The sequence below is a fragment of the Sorex fumeus genome, unplaced genomic scaffold (assembly GCF_029834395.1).
Source record: "Sorex fumeus unplaced genomic scaffold, SorFum_2.1 ptg000002l, whole genome shotgun sequence".
NCBI classification, from domain to species: Eukaryota; Metazoa; Chordata; class Mammalia; order Eulipotyphla; family Soricidae; genus Sorex; species Sorex fumeus.
In genome coordinates, this window is record NW_026606059.1 from 73,858,801 (window position 1) to 73,874,289 (window position 15,489).

Below are 15,489 nucleotides of genomic sequence, written 5' to 3' on the forward strand. Positions count from 1 at the left end.
AACAATGGAATCGAAGAGATGGGCCCAGAGCCAGAGGTTCTTCATCCTCTTAGGTATTTCTTCGATGCTCTTGAAGGCGTTCCAAGCTGCTCTCTTTCTCCTGCATAACTCAGGTGCCAGGTCATTCGTCATGTTGATTTCTTGACCTAGGTACACATAACTGTTTCATTCAGAGATGTTCATTTTATTGAGAGCCAATGGTTCATCAGGAATGAGACCATTTCTCATAAACATTGTTTTAGTGAGATTCAGTTGTCCGACCTTTCCACACTCATGGTTGAAGTCGGCCAGCATTTGTGCCGCTTGGCTAATGTTTGGTGTTATTAGAACGATGTCATCAGCAAAGTGGAGGTGGTGTAGTTGCCAATCATCTATCTTCACTCCCATTCCAGTCATCACATGACATTCTCGAGGGTGGCACTAAAGAGTTTTGGTGAAATGGTATCACCCTGCTGAACCCCTCTCTTGACATGGATGATCACTTCTTTGTAGAATGGTGAGATCCTGGTAGCGAATCCGTAATACAGCTCACAGAGTATCCTGATGTATTGAGTTTGAATGCCCTGATTTGCTAGGGCTTCGATGACCACTTCTCTCTCAACAGAATCAAAGGCCTTCTTTAAATCAATGAACGTTAGACAGAGTGGCATCTTGAACTCCTGAGAAGCTTCAATGAGCTTGGTTATCGTGTGGATATGGTTGATTGTGCCGAATCCTTTGCGGAACCTGGCTTGCTCACATGGTTGTCCTTCATCTAGTGTTCTGCCAATCCTATTCATGATGACTCGAGTGAGTGAACAGCTTGTAGATGACAGACAATAGGCAGATCGGGTGATAGTTACCAATATCGTGGATGTCTCCCTTCTTGTACAGTAGTACAGTCCTGCTGGTTTTCCATTGGGATGGAAACTTGCATTCAGACAGGTAGCATGTGAAGAGCCAAGCCAGTGTATCGATGAGTACCAAGGCAGATTCTTCAGGTGTTCGGGTCTGACCTTCTCTGAGCCAGGTGCTGTTCACTTGTTTATGGACGAAATGGTGTGTCAGATTTCAGAAGGGAGAATGTTGGGGACGACATATCTATCCTGAGGAATTTGGTATGTGGGCAGGTGGACGTGGCTATCAAAGCTGATATTTTACTACTTAGAAAACTCTTAGAGTTACTTCACTTAAAATGCGGATGGGGGGTGGGCAACACTCCCAGTTCTCAGGACTTAGTTCTGGCTCTCTTCCCAAGGAAATCTTCTGGCAGGGTTCAGAGAACAATATGTGGTGCCAGGGATTAAACCCTGTGTGGCCACATTCATGGCAAGTTCCCTACCTGCTATACTCTCTCTGTCCTTAAATATGGATTCTAAGCTGAATTTAATAATTTTTATCATGGAATTTTCTGACAACAGAGAGGGATGAATATCAAGGTTAAGCAGCTCAAAGCAAGCTGGAAGTTGGTTCTTCCAGCAGTTCCTTGCTGGGGTACTTGTTTCAGCCAGGTAAAAACTTTACTCTTCAATGTTATCGGTCCTTTGCTTTTTAGAAACACTTCATTCAGGTGAGAGAATTTTGGATTCAAGATGGGAAGATACTTGCATGTCTTTTTCACGTGTGCTCTTGTTCTTCTGCCACCATATATTATGCCTGATGATTTATATCCTTTCATAGCTTGTCAATTAAAAGCACTCACAAGACAAAATCTGCAATAATGTTTTAAGCATGCTTAACAGAGTCTGCTTAAGTAAACATTCTCAACCAAAGAGGTAAAAGAGAGCTTAAAATAAACAGAGCTACTGTGCCAAGTTCATAATTACTCACATATTTAATATTCTGCCCATCTTCTAAGAATGGCCATTAGAACCAGATTTGTGTGCTTATATAATTGTTTGGAAACCTTAGCTATTCAAATACCATGGGCCATATATATATACATATCTCCTTCAAAAAATTCTCTTTTCTCCTTCAGTTTTATAAAAAAAAAAGACTGGATTTGCTTCACAAAACTTATTTCAAGGTAGCAATGACTTTCCCCATAGTGAACCAGAACTAATTATTGATTCTAGGAAAGTGAGTGCTTCCTAGGGCAGGCATACTCTTTACTTTCATTTCATTTCATCATCCTGTTATTCGTCGATTGCCTCGAGCAGGCCCCAGTAACGTCTCTTTCATCCTAGCCCTGAAATTATATTCAAGGCTATTTAGGAGAATGAGACCCATCATTGTTACTGGTATTTGGCATATTTGGTACGCCACGGGGAGTTTGCCAGACTCTGCCCTGTGGGCAGGCTACATTCGATAGCCTGCAAGTTTGTCCAAAGTAGAAATAAGACAATAAGATGTCATAAAAAAAAAGTTCTGTTAAGATAATTTTCAATCCCAAATGAGAAGCTTCTCCTTCCCCCTCTCCCTCTATTTCTACCCTCCAATCCTTCCTCTCTTCCTTCCTTCCTCTTTGGGGACTCTATAGCATGCCCGGGATTGAACCCTGGTCGGCAGCTTGCAAGGTAAGCATTCTACCTGCTGTTGTGTCTCTCTGGTCTCCAGCATGGGCAGCTTCTTAATAAACCAGTTGAAATGACAACCAACAATTTTAAATATTCATCAAAGTAATATTATTGGAAAAATATATAAGCTTCGGAGAAAGACAGGTCTAGAATGTTATCTTAACTCACTGGTTTATAGGTTTGGCCTGAAAAATAAAGGTGGTGGAAAATGTACTTCATATTGAGAGATTTTTTTTTAGATTAGAAATTCTAATAATCTTGTGACTGGCATAGTTATACTTAATCTTAGCAACTGTTCATTACTCAAATTGGGAAGTAATTTTACATTGCGTTTATCAATCACTATTTTTATTTTTGTAGATATGCAGATATGTTGATTTTCAAATATTTTCTTACAAATATGTAGGAATTTATTTTCTTGCATAAACTAAAGTGGTTTATTCCTGACCTAGTGCTAGCATTTTAAATTTAGATATTTCATTCATGGCATGGATGACTGACGGAGCTGTCTTTTCTCTTGGGTCAGAAATAGGTTCTATTTTATTTTACATAATTAGTGAACTGAAAAAAGGAAATAAGTAGCATGAGAAGTACATCTGCAGACAATAAATGAAGATGAACTTATTTTCCCTGGAGAAGAGAGTAAAAATAGACCATTAGAGATTACTGAAATTGGTAGCAAAGAAGAGAAAGAAATGTGTACCTAAATAAAAATCTTCCATATATATCACAGGAGGCTTTAATAATGTGAGATCCAAAACGTGAAAAAGCCAACCTAATGGATAGTACAACTTGCCCAGGGCCCAAAGCCTGAAAGAACATAGTATTCTGTGATTGAAAGTGCAATGTAAGTTTATAATTTCTTAAGTGTAGCAGTGAACGTAAGGAATGGATTTCTAGGTTGAGATACAACATTTGTATGAGTTTTATGGTGTTCTGTTTTTATAAACTATAGAAATTATATTACACCTCAGAGTTATTTTGAAAGTGAAGATAGTCTAGCATTAGACTATTATTTCCATGAGCTCAGAAACTGTGGTTTGCCCTTAGTTTGTTTCTGCTGCTTATCATGATGAATGCAAATACTTTGCAACACTCAATATTGTGAACCAGAGTGATAGTACAGCAGGTAGGGTGCTTTCCTTGCGTGCAGCCAACAGGGTTTGATCCCTGGCATCCCATATGGTTTTGCAAGTACCACCAGGGGTAATTCCTGAGTGCAGAGTCAGGAGTAAGCACTAAGCATTGCTGTATGTTACCCCCAAACCAAAACACAGACAAACCAAAAAGCATTCAGTGTTGAAGTATTCAGTATTAAAGTATAGAGTTGTTTTGAAGGGCATGCATCTATGTATACATATACATATGAGATGATATGATAAACTGCCTTGAACTTTGAAGTTTCCTTGCTTATTACCTGGGAGATAGCTAATTAGGAAAGCTATCTTTTTTATTTTTCTTTTTATTTCGAGTGCCAAGAATCTTGAAATGCCAATCTTGTCACCTCCTGCAAGTTTTTATTTTTTAAGAATGGAATGTTGCGGGGCTGGAGTGATAGCACCGCGGGTAGGGTGTTTGCCTTGCATGTGGCGGACTGGGATTCCCAGCATCCCATATGGTCCGGTGAGCACCACCAGGAGTAATTCCTGAGTGCAGAGCCAGGAGTAACCCCTGAGCATTGCCAGGTGTGACCCAAAAAGGAAAAAAAAGTGGAATGTTGAAATTAGATCCATATCTAATGAGTTAGAATTTGCATTTAGTTTGTTAATAATTGTTAAGCACAGTAAATTTTTATAAGTACTGACCTAAAAAGTACCTCTTCCTATTCATTTCTTTAAAAATTGTTATTGAATAAATGAATGCAAGTTTTGTCATCTCACTTGAAGATTTTCAGTCTTCAATAAATATACACCAATAATACATTTTAATAGCTTTAATGAAAAAATAATTTACAAACTATAAATTCCACCCACTTTAGGTAGGTATAGTCTAATTACTTTTAGGAAGTAAAGAGAGTTGTGAAATGTTCTAATTTCACCACATTTCCAATAGTCCAAAAGTTCCTTTGTGCCCATTTGCAGTCATTTTCTAACCCAACTATTATATGTTTATTTTCATATCCTTGTACCATTCTTGATTATTGGAAGAGTTTTACTCTGATTTAATTTGGCACCAACCACACATCTATATAGTTTTATTAAACACTGAGTTCAGATTTTTTCAAGGGGAAATGTTTGCCACTTTTAGAGAACAAAACATTCTCAATTAACTTTTAGTGGGCACACATTTTCAAGCAAACATCAACCTATTAAAGCTGAATCCACGGAACTTTAGTCTTCCCTTCAGTACACTAATTAAAATGGCATTATCATTTGTACTATCTCTTCACAAACCCAGAAAAAGATATTTTGAATGCTTTGCTTAAAACATATGATTTCAAATTGTCCACGTAATGAAAACCAAATTCCAAAGCACAGTCAGTCCCAGTCTCTCTGTCCCAACTCATTTCTCTCCATTGTCACATTCCCAGTGAGTCCAGCAGACATGCTGTCTTTTGCTTTTCAGATCTTATAACTTGCCTTGAAAATCACACATTTATATATTTATGAAGGATGTCCATGTGCAATATTTTTTCTTTTTATCCTTACATAGATATTGAAATCTTATTTGGACAACAGCTACATTATTCCTATGATTCTTCTCAAGTAGTCACTGTTTGCATCCATCCCAGTTGCCTGTTTTTCCATTCGTACTTTATATTTTTCAGTCTCGTGTCACCACTTGATCATATCACCCTATCCAGTGCAAAGTATTTTTCCTTTGGAATACTTTTTAAATTTTTCTCTCTTAGCAACTTCAACTATACAATATAGTATAATTAACTATAATCATCATGCTGTACATTTTATCTCTAGAAATTACTTAATTTTTAACTGAAAGCTTGTTGCCTCTTAAGCTGTTTCATCTCTTTTACCCACCCTGCCTCTGGCAACATAATCTGCTCTATGTTTCTTACGTTAAAGCTCTTAAAGTTCCTGTTTGAGATTTTAAAAAACACCAACAAAAACCTTCAACAAGATGATTTCTTTAAATGCATTTGGTTCTAGAAATCTAAATCATGATGGAAATTAATGTTCTGTGTCATCCATTTAAAATCATGAATTATAATAGTTAAAAGGAATTAAAAGTATTCATTTTCAATCCATTATTTTTCCAGATGAGAACATTATTGCCGTACTTTTTTTTTGTATAATTTTCTCTTTTATTGTGCATGGAAGGGAATTTGATTAATCATTTTATTTTTAATCCTTTGCTCAGTATCTATTTACTAATAGCCTAATTAGAAGTTGTGCCTGGAAATGTTCTTTCTGGGTACAGTATTATGAGAGCCACTGACCTGTTTGATGAAGTGGATATGATTTCTGGGGGAAAGCACTTGCCACTTCAACCCACTTGCAGTAAATGGAAGGTTCCTTCCCAAAGTTTATTAGCCACTTAGTATCCATTTTGCTTTGTGTTTAATGTAAAAGATCTACAGAACCAAATAAAATATCTGAAAATCACTTCTGGCTTTCCACCCAGTTTCAGCTCTATATTTTGAGAATCAGTGGAAATAAAAACCCTTAAATTTCCCTTTAATTTCATCAACTGGGCAATAATCAGGACAACTATTCAAGAAAATGTAATTCTTGAAAAGTGTGAGGCCAGGGATATATAACTCAGTGGTAGAGGACCTGAATTTGATCTTTGGCAGTGAAAAAAAAATAGAAAAGGAAATTTTAAAAAATTTAAAACTTGGGGACAGGAACTGTTTCACATAAATGTCAACAACATTAACTTTTTCTTGAAGATATTTTTATAAGATAATCCTATAGTTGGGCAGAAATAGAAAAATTGCTAATTGGAAAGAATGACTAGTAAAATGTACAGTTGAAGTTGTAGACTCTACATAAAGGTAATAGATCGTAAGGCATAGAATTCTCTTAAATCATCATGATGACAAAAATATTTGTTTACATGAATCAAAGTATATATAATATGCACACATTATCTTTAGATAGCTATTGTTAGCAACATTAGGATATAACTAAAAGAATAAAATACTTTATATAAAATCTGACAGGTGAGCTAAACTTTTGTGCACATAGCACATACTTTGCATAGAACACTATTTTTCAGAAAATTAACTGTGACACTTTGGAGGCCGTGTGTTCCTGGAGATGAAACCAGTGTTGGACACTCATCTTACGACTCTATTATCTCCCTGGTCTTTTCTACACACACACACACACACACACACACACACACACACACACGTATATATATTTTTAAATCTTTAGTTATGGTTACCTCTATTGCACAGTAAAATAACTTTTAATCTTATATTATTAACCATATTTATTACTATTTGAGAGTTACTGAGAAAATTTTTCTACCAGCATTTGCACTGACTTGGGCTGGAGCCATAGCACAGTGGGTAGGGAGTTTGCCTTGCACGCGGCAGACCAGGCTGACCCGAGTTCGATTTTTCCGCCCCTCTCGGAGAGCCCAGCAAGCTATCGAGAATATCTTGCTGGCACAGCGAAGCTTGGCAAGCTACCTGTGACGTATTCGATATGCAAAACACTGTAACAAGTCTCACATGGAGACATTACTGGGCCCGCTCGAGCAAAATCGATGAACAATGGGAAGACAGTGCTACAGTGCAGTGCTATTTGCACTGAATTAATTAGCCAAAGTTTACCAAAGTGTATACCAGTACAGTTACTTCTCTGGATTAAAATGTTGAATTAAAATATTACTTTAAGATGTAAATTAATAATTTATTATATTTACTTGTGGAGAGATGAATATGTTTAAAATAACTAAAATTGCTAAATCACTATCAAAAAGAACTTCCTCAGAAAAATATAATCCTTTAATTTCATATATAATTTATGCCTCACATAATATTCTGAGATTAAAAATTAATAAGACTATAGTTTCCCCCCAAAGAACTGGTAGTAAGGTAGATGCAAATTTTAAGGGATTCCTGTGAAAGTATATTGGAGGAATTTAAAATTGGTACCTAACAGCTGCATAGGAAAATTACAGACTCTTTCTAAAGGAGAAAGAAGTTGACTTTTGTAAGGACACTGCAGGAAATCTAAGATAATGAAGATAAAGCTGAATTTAAGGGACCCTGACTCCCTGGTTTGCTGAGCACTTCTTCCTTACATTTTCCAATTTTTTGCTTCTGTGTTCACATCTTTTCTATTGACTCTGCTTTATGCTACCTTTTCCCAAGGTCCCTGTGGTTACATTGGAACCACCCTGATAATCCAGAATAACCAACCTCTTCATCACAGGATTCTTAACTAAATCCGTTCCAAGTTTGGTTGCGCATTCATAAGCCCTGAGTTTTAAGATGGGGCCTGTTGTATATCATGTGCAGCCTACCACAAAGACAACAACAATCATAGGTAGAAAAATATGTGTTTAACTGAAGGAAGGAAGTTTTGAATTCTGCTTTTAGGGTGCTCACTGTCCCATGGCAACACAGACTTGATATGCTAAACACAAACTGGAGTAGGAGAGGTTAGGTGTTTGCCTTGCCTACAGTTGACCTTGGTTTATTTTCTGGCACTGCATATGATACCCAGAATACCTTCTAAAATAGAACCAGAAGTATTTATAGGGCACTGCCATGTGTATCTCCAAATAAACAAGCCCCCTTTCCCCCAAAAAAGAGAAAAGGAAAGGAAAGGAAAGGAAAGGAAAGGAAAGGAAAGGAAAGGAAAGGAAAGGAAAGGAAAGGAAAGGAAAGGAAAGGAAAGGGAAAAAAAAGAAAAGGAAAAGTATCATGGGTGAGATGCTATGGGATTAACAGTGAAAATCAACATTCCATGGAGCTTGTAGAGAGCCACAGAGCATTTTGAAATCTCGAGTTTCCCTAGAAGATATTTACTGCATCATAATTTTCCATTGGGATAATTGTATATTTAATATTAACTGAATATCATAGTCTTAATTTTTGTGACATTTCCCAAACAGTAAGAAATATCTTAGGACTAAAACAGTTTCAAGGATTTTTTTCCTCTGAAGGTAAAATTTATTTTTCAAAAGGAGAAAAAATTATTTTAATATATTCCAGAAGATTTTAACCAAAAAAAAAATTGCTTCATATGTGTGGATGTTCCAAGTCTGATAGTTTTAAGGGAAATATAATCCATGACAAATACCCTCACCCCCCTCAATCTTCCCAAAACAAAATGTAACTGAGTTTCTGACTCAGGTGTTTTATTTGTGTTACCTTTATAATTTTTAATTTTACATAAGTTATATTATATATGCATATATGTACATGTATATATCCATCTGCTTCTATATTAGTCAGAATGTTCTAAAACAAAATGTTTGTGGAAGACCTATGTTTCAAAAATGATATTGGCCAACGGAAAACCTCTTTGCACAGAATAAAAACTCTGATCATCCTTTGATTGTGCATCAAGAATTTTTCCTTTAGCCAGACAAAAGCTGTCCGCAAACCAACTAGTTACTGGGAACCCAGCAGAGTTGATTCTTTTTGCCTCCTGCAATTCAGCAATAAGCTTTTATACTTTCTTTAAGTTCCCATTGGCTTTCAGGGGAAAAGACAAATAATTAACCCTGAAGTAAGAAGCATTCTACTGTAGACTCTTCCTGCTGGGCTAACAAACACCTCTAAGAAAGAGAGCCCCTTAGGAGTGTCTCACTTGGTGTCATTATTGATTAGTGACACCCATTCTCTTAGCAAAGCTTTTGGGAACTCAAGCCTCAAGGGGATTTGATAATTAGAGGTGAAGTTTTCAGTTGCTTTTTTGTTCAAATTTGTTAACTGAACTGTTAAGTGATGAGATGCTGATTACAGAGCCTCCCTGGCACGACGTGGTTTCTCTTCCAGCAGCAACCAGCAGCCTTATGTGTAGCTCACTCTGCTTCTGTATGCTTTCATCGTTCTTCTATTTCTCTAAGGCTCTGCGAGGAGTGGTACCCCATCACCTCATAGCTTCAGGTTGTAACATGTGGTTATTAAATAGTGATATGTAACCTGTAACCCTTAACACACCTGGACATCTATTCTTTTAAATTGTTTCGGTACTACCATTGGTTTTGTGCCTTCTATGTTTGTTTTTGTTTGTAAATAGGTTTCAGGCCATAAATCAGAAAGTGATGTATCTGGTTTAAAGCGTGAGAACTCTAGTATATATATTTTTATATATTGCTTTACCTGATTGTGTTTACTTGAGTCTTAGAACATGATCAGTGAGCCTTACACTAACCGTCATTTTTTGCAGTCTAGGATTAGATCATCTAATTTATAGATAGGATGTCTTTGAACCAACAGATAGTTCTCTTAATTAAAACTAAAACTGAACTTAAAAAATGAAACAAGCTACTTATAATTAAACTGGAATACTAAGTAATAAATAACCTCTTGAGAAATAGTCTCTCATTTATGTATTTTTATTTACAGGTTAATTTTTAATTTAAGAACTGTTGATACTTAGATAATAAAGATATGCTATTTTAATGTATCCTACTTACTGTTATTTTTAAAAATACACCTTTTTTGTTAACCTGAGGATTCTTACAAAACTTTAAAAATGTGTATATTTTATGAAAACACTTGCATCTTTTCATTGAGTCATTGCTAGTTTTGAGGGTAAAAGCTTGAAATTGAAATCGGATTTTTTGAGTACAAATCAAGTATACTTATTTACTTTGATATTAGAGCTTGAGCTTAAGACCTTATGTACGTAAACTGTATTCTCTACCTCTGAGTGGCTCCCCTTACCCCCCCTTTTAATATTTGGATATGAGTTAAAATGGCAAAATACATAAAAAGTACTATAGAGAAAATAGCTCTTTCTTTACTTTTCTAGGGAGTTAGGGGAAGACAATAATATGAATTCTCTTTTTAAATGTCTTGTATGAGCTTGAGACTTTATCAACTTGACTAGAGAATGAATTGCAAAGAGCCAAAATAATAAATACAGTTATTATAAAGCTTAGTTACTCCTGGAGCTATGGCTCTTACCAATTACCAGTTTCATCACTGTGAAAATACCTGCCAACTTCACCACAACAAAAAGACCATGGTAGACCTGAGTTAGACAAACATGATGCATGTAGGGTGATCAGAGAAGAGAAACTAAAGGTGAACCCTTACAAAATCCTGCATTTGCTCTGAAATCACACCACTGTGTGGTTTTATTTTATTTAATCTTTTATATACAGGAATGCTGTACTTTGTAAAGCCTTATTACTGCATTGTAAAGTCTCATAAGAGTTTATGCAGTTTTCTAGATCACCTATGTTAGACATTATGAATGCTTCATACTTTCTCAAGATGCCCCAATTCAGATCCATCTTTTTATAGACTACGCTGGAACAATAGCACAGCAGTAGGGCATTTGCCTTTCGTGCAGCCAGCCTGGCGGAGCTAGGTTTGATTCCTCTGCCCCTCTTGAAGGGGTCTGCAAGCTACCGAGAGTATCTCACCCGCATGGCAAAGCCTGGCAAGCTACCTGTGATGTATTCAATATGTCAAACACAGTAACAACAAGTCTCAAAATGGAGACGTTACTGGGCCCGCTCGAGCAAATCGATGAACAACAGGAGGACAGTATTTACAGTATTTACAGTATGCTTAGACTCCAGAGCTATCTAAAAAAAGTCAGCATTGCTAGTTTTTGATGTTTAATAATACAAGAGTTTTCCCTTAGTACATATCGTTTTGAGCGGAGTATTTTACCTAAGAAGAAAATGAAATACATGTTGTGGATTGTAGGATAACATTGGTTAGTCCTTTCTGCCTTGCCACAGGGAACTTAGGTTTATTGTATTACTCCTATCACAGTGCTCCTATTCCTTTGTGTTTATTTGTAACTTCTTTGTTCTCTGTTGACTTGAAAATATTGCTTTTCTCTTCTTAAGTCCTTTGCATAGTTAATTCAGAGCAATGTCTTTTTGCATGGACAGAAGGAGACACTTAATGCTATACTTTTGTAACGTGGGAGTTAATTGACTCTGAATGCATTTATCTCCTGGACATCTGTTCTCTAGACTTAAGTTTCAGTTGCCCTTACTTCCTAGCACCCCAAAAGCAGGGTCCTGACAAGGGACTGGATGGACACAGGGCAAGCTGTGAGCTATGTGCTACCCTGGGGCAGGCCAAAGTGCCATAATGCTTAACTAGAAGTTGAGAGCGTGGTCATGGACAAATTATGTCATGATCCAAAAAGTAATAACTAGATTTGGACACTGCTAGGATTAGGAAAGATTAATCTGGCCTGAGCACTGTAGTCTGAGTCTGGCGAGATGTTCCCAGGAGAGCCACTTTATAAGATCAATCTATTTCTGTGTCTCTACAAAACAAATAATATTAAGAAGTAGAATTAAGTTGTTAATTAGATTATTGGACTAAGGAGAAGAGGAACACCCCTAGGTGGTGTTTCTGCCCTGGAGCCTGATGGGCAGTCAGGAAAGGCTTTCTTATGTTGATTTTGCTGCTAGACTGGGTGTAATGTCTACCCTCAATGCTGGGGAGTTGGAGAGAGATGATGGAGCTGGAGAGAGAGAGACTTAGAGAGATAAGAGAGAGAGCAGGGCAGAAAGATGGAGCGTGGAGAGACTAGCAAGTGGGCAGAGGGAGAAGAATGTAGAAGAATACAGGAGCAGGCGCGTGGATTGAGAGAGAGCCCGGGCTGGGAGATGGAGTGCAGATCAATGAGCAGGAGAGACAGGAGGAGACAGGAATGAGGAGCAGTGTGAAATTAGAATGGGGGACTCAGAGAGACTGCAACAGGAGCGTGGGGAGAATAGAATAAATGGCAACTGACCACCAACCGGCTTGCCCCTCGTTTCCTCCTCCATCTACCAATGATACCGAGACCACTGAACCTGGGTGGTGAGGGGGAGAGCCCACTGGGGCTTCCCTAGCCATTTGGAGATTATACAATGGACAAGTGAATCAGTAACATATAGCATCCTTGGCATTAAATTGAAGGACAAGTCCAAGTGTGAGCATATGTCCTGAGTGGCAGGCACAAGACGTGCCAGTGGAACAATGGAGGAGGAATAATGAGGAGGTTCTCTAAGCATCAGTATCAGACCATGAGTCAGAACTGACTTTAAGTTGGAACTATAGCCTGACTGAGGCAAAACTTCTGGTAGTGTGTTTATAGTCTAACAGTGAGATTATGCAGGAATCTTAAAAGATCCAAAATGCCCTGCTTTAGAAATTTCAAAATGGAAGTTAACTCTGCATCCTATAATAGAGATCTCTCCAAACCCTCATTCTTGCACAACACACACAATAGGTCCTGTCACAATTCTAGGAAACAAACTTTTATCTTGAGTTTTAATTATGTAACTGAATAAAGAAAGGTAGTCCTGACTACACTTAGCTGTACTTACCAACACCTCGCTACCAAAAGTATCTTGCCCTCATGGCAAAGCCGGGCAAGCTACCCGTGACGTATTTGATATGCCAAACACAGTAACAAGTCTCACAATGTTACTGGGCCCACTCGAGCAAATCGATGAACTATGGGAGGACAGTAACAGTGACAGTGACATGGCCAACATCGCCATATCTAAGATTTGGGGTTTATTTTAAATTTGAATCAGAAAAGGGGTGGATGTCAAGAGTTAGGGAATATGTTCTTTGTCTACATTAGAATTATCGGACAAGTGATACAATATAGGGTTCAGGTAAGATGCTCTGCAAATTCCTGGCCCCACTTTGATCCCTAGTACTACAGTATCCCATATAATCACTGTGTGAAACACCATTGGATGTGACACTGGTGGTATCCGTTATGATCGTGGCCAACTACTAATCTCATAACGTCAAATTTAACAAATTTCCTGTCAAATTTAACTGGTTGGCCCAAAATCACCAGAAAGGGTTTCCCTAAGGACCACTGCTTGGGAGGGCCCCAAATAAAAAAATAAACAGAATTCTTGTGTAAATTCTGAGTATTGCATGATTCTTATATAAATGTAATGAGTTGCATATATTTGATTAAAAAAGTATATAGGGTGTGATTTTCCTCTACTTAAATATTTTCCTCTCATTTTCCAACCCACCTTATCCCATACCACACTCTTGAACTTTTAGTGACACAGTTCATATATGGAAAATGGTAGTTGTATTTGTTACTCTTGTTACACTTCTTGATGGTTTAGGGCTCAGTGTAAAAGTGAAAAGTCTTGTCATTTGTTATTGTTTTGCCTCTTCCCCCTCCCCCCTTTTTATTCAATGTTTATTTTAAGAGCAAGGACAAAATGCCAGAATTTGGAGAAATATTTTGAAAATGGAAAGCATATGCTATACATAAAAATCCTGGAAGCAGAGCTTTGTAGTACCCTCCCTCCTAGAAGTTCAAAGGTCAAAAAGGTGAAAAAAGGAGTAAGAAGGTGGGGAGCTATAAACCTATAGACAAGTTTTTGGATTATATGGCTAGTGATGTTACTCTACATTCTCTTCACATTTAAGTAAGATACACTTTCTCCATAAGCGCTTATTCCTTTGGCACTGTGTTTCTGCACTATGCAGAGTGCAAGAAACTCTTCCAGTCTTGGGTCTTAACACACTTCCAGTGCTGTAGAATGCTGATCAGTCATTCTGCGTGCTCACCTCTCCTTGAGAGTTTCCTGCGTATCCAGAGTTGCCCTTTCCTTTTTTATTGCCCCCCTTTATTTCCAGACACCCTGCCTCTAGAGGCCAGTTTTATATGAAGTCTGTAAAGCTTAAGCTTCAGGGCCCCTGACTTGCATAGTGTTTTTGAAGTTACCAGTTTTGTAGAGTTCTGTGAAGAAAGGAGTGAGTTTGCAACCAGGAGGCAAATTCTCCGTAAACCTGCATAAGACATTGCCAAAGACATAACGCTCCAGTGGTCTAGTAAATTGCTGTATTATCCTTTTTTCTCCCATTTGTGCCTGTTTGTGTATTTACAATTTTGTAATTTCTATTTTGAAAGCCTTCCTCAATTGTATAGACTTCAAGTTACACTCTAGTTAAAGTGACTCTCCTTGCCTGCATAGTTGAGAGTTGGAGCCACTTGACGTGAGTTTGTTCTGGAAGGATACCCAGATTAAGTTCAGGATCACAGATGGGAACTACTTCTTGGTATATTGAGAGTCACAGTTGGGACCCATTTCATCCTTTATCTTGGTTTTATTATGCAAGTCATGGAGAAAGTAAATGCTTGCAACCTTCCTTCCAGACCCAGAATGCAGGATTTCTTGGATGGAGCAATGTCAGCACAAACTTCTTACATTCTCATCTTGAGATTGATGTGTCCAGCGATTTAACTTTTATGACAGTAACCCACAACAGAGTAACATGGAAAGGATAATAACTGGTGTAATGAGCCTGAAAAAAAAAAACATGTTAAACATGTTGGGAAGATATCTAATGAGTTACCTCTACTTTGAACTAAATTGATTTCCTAATGTGTCTGTTTCTTACATAGTACAATCGATTTTTGTAAGAGAGATAATCTTTCTTTAAAAATATTTTAATTGAATTACCTAGACCTGGAGTGATAGCACAGTGGTAGGGCATTTGCCTTGTGCACAGCCAGCCTGGCTGAGCCGGGTTCAATTTCTCCGCCCCTCTTTGATAGCCCAGCAAGCTACCGAGAGTATCTTATCGGCATAGGAGAGCCTGGCAAGGTACCCATGACATATTCAATATGCCAAACACAGTAACAACAAGTCTCAAAATGGAAATGTTACTGGGCCCACTGGAGCAAATCAATGAGCAATGGGAGGACAGTGACAGTAACAGTGACCTAGAGATGCTCAGTTACAAAGTTGTTCATGATTGGGTTTCAGTCATACAATGTTCCAACTTCACCAGTGTACATTTCCCACCACCAATGTTTCCAGTTTTCTGCCTGCACACCCCTCATCCCCTGTCTATCTCTTTTTGAGCGAGGGATAATAGTTTTTATTTCTCTCA

At 37.7% G+C, this 15,489-nt stretch overlaps 1 protein-coding gene across 2 annotated transcripts in view; it reads left to right on the forward strand.

Annotated features, from left to right (window-relative positions):
• Nucleotides 1-15,489, forward strand: part of ANGPT1 (angiopoietin 1) — a 274,095-nt gene that overhangs the window by 50,180 nt on the left and 208,426 nt on the right. The gene's annotated exons all lie outside the window — the stretch shown is intronic.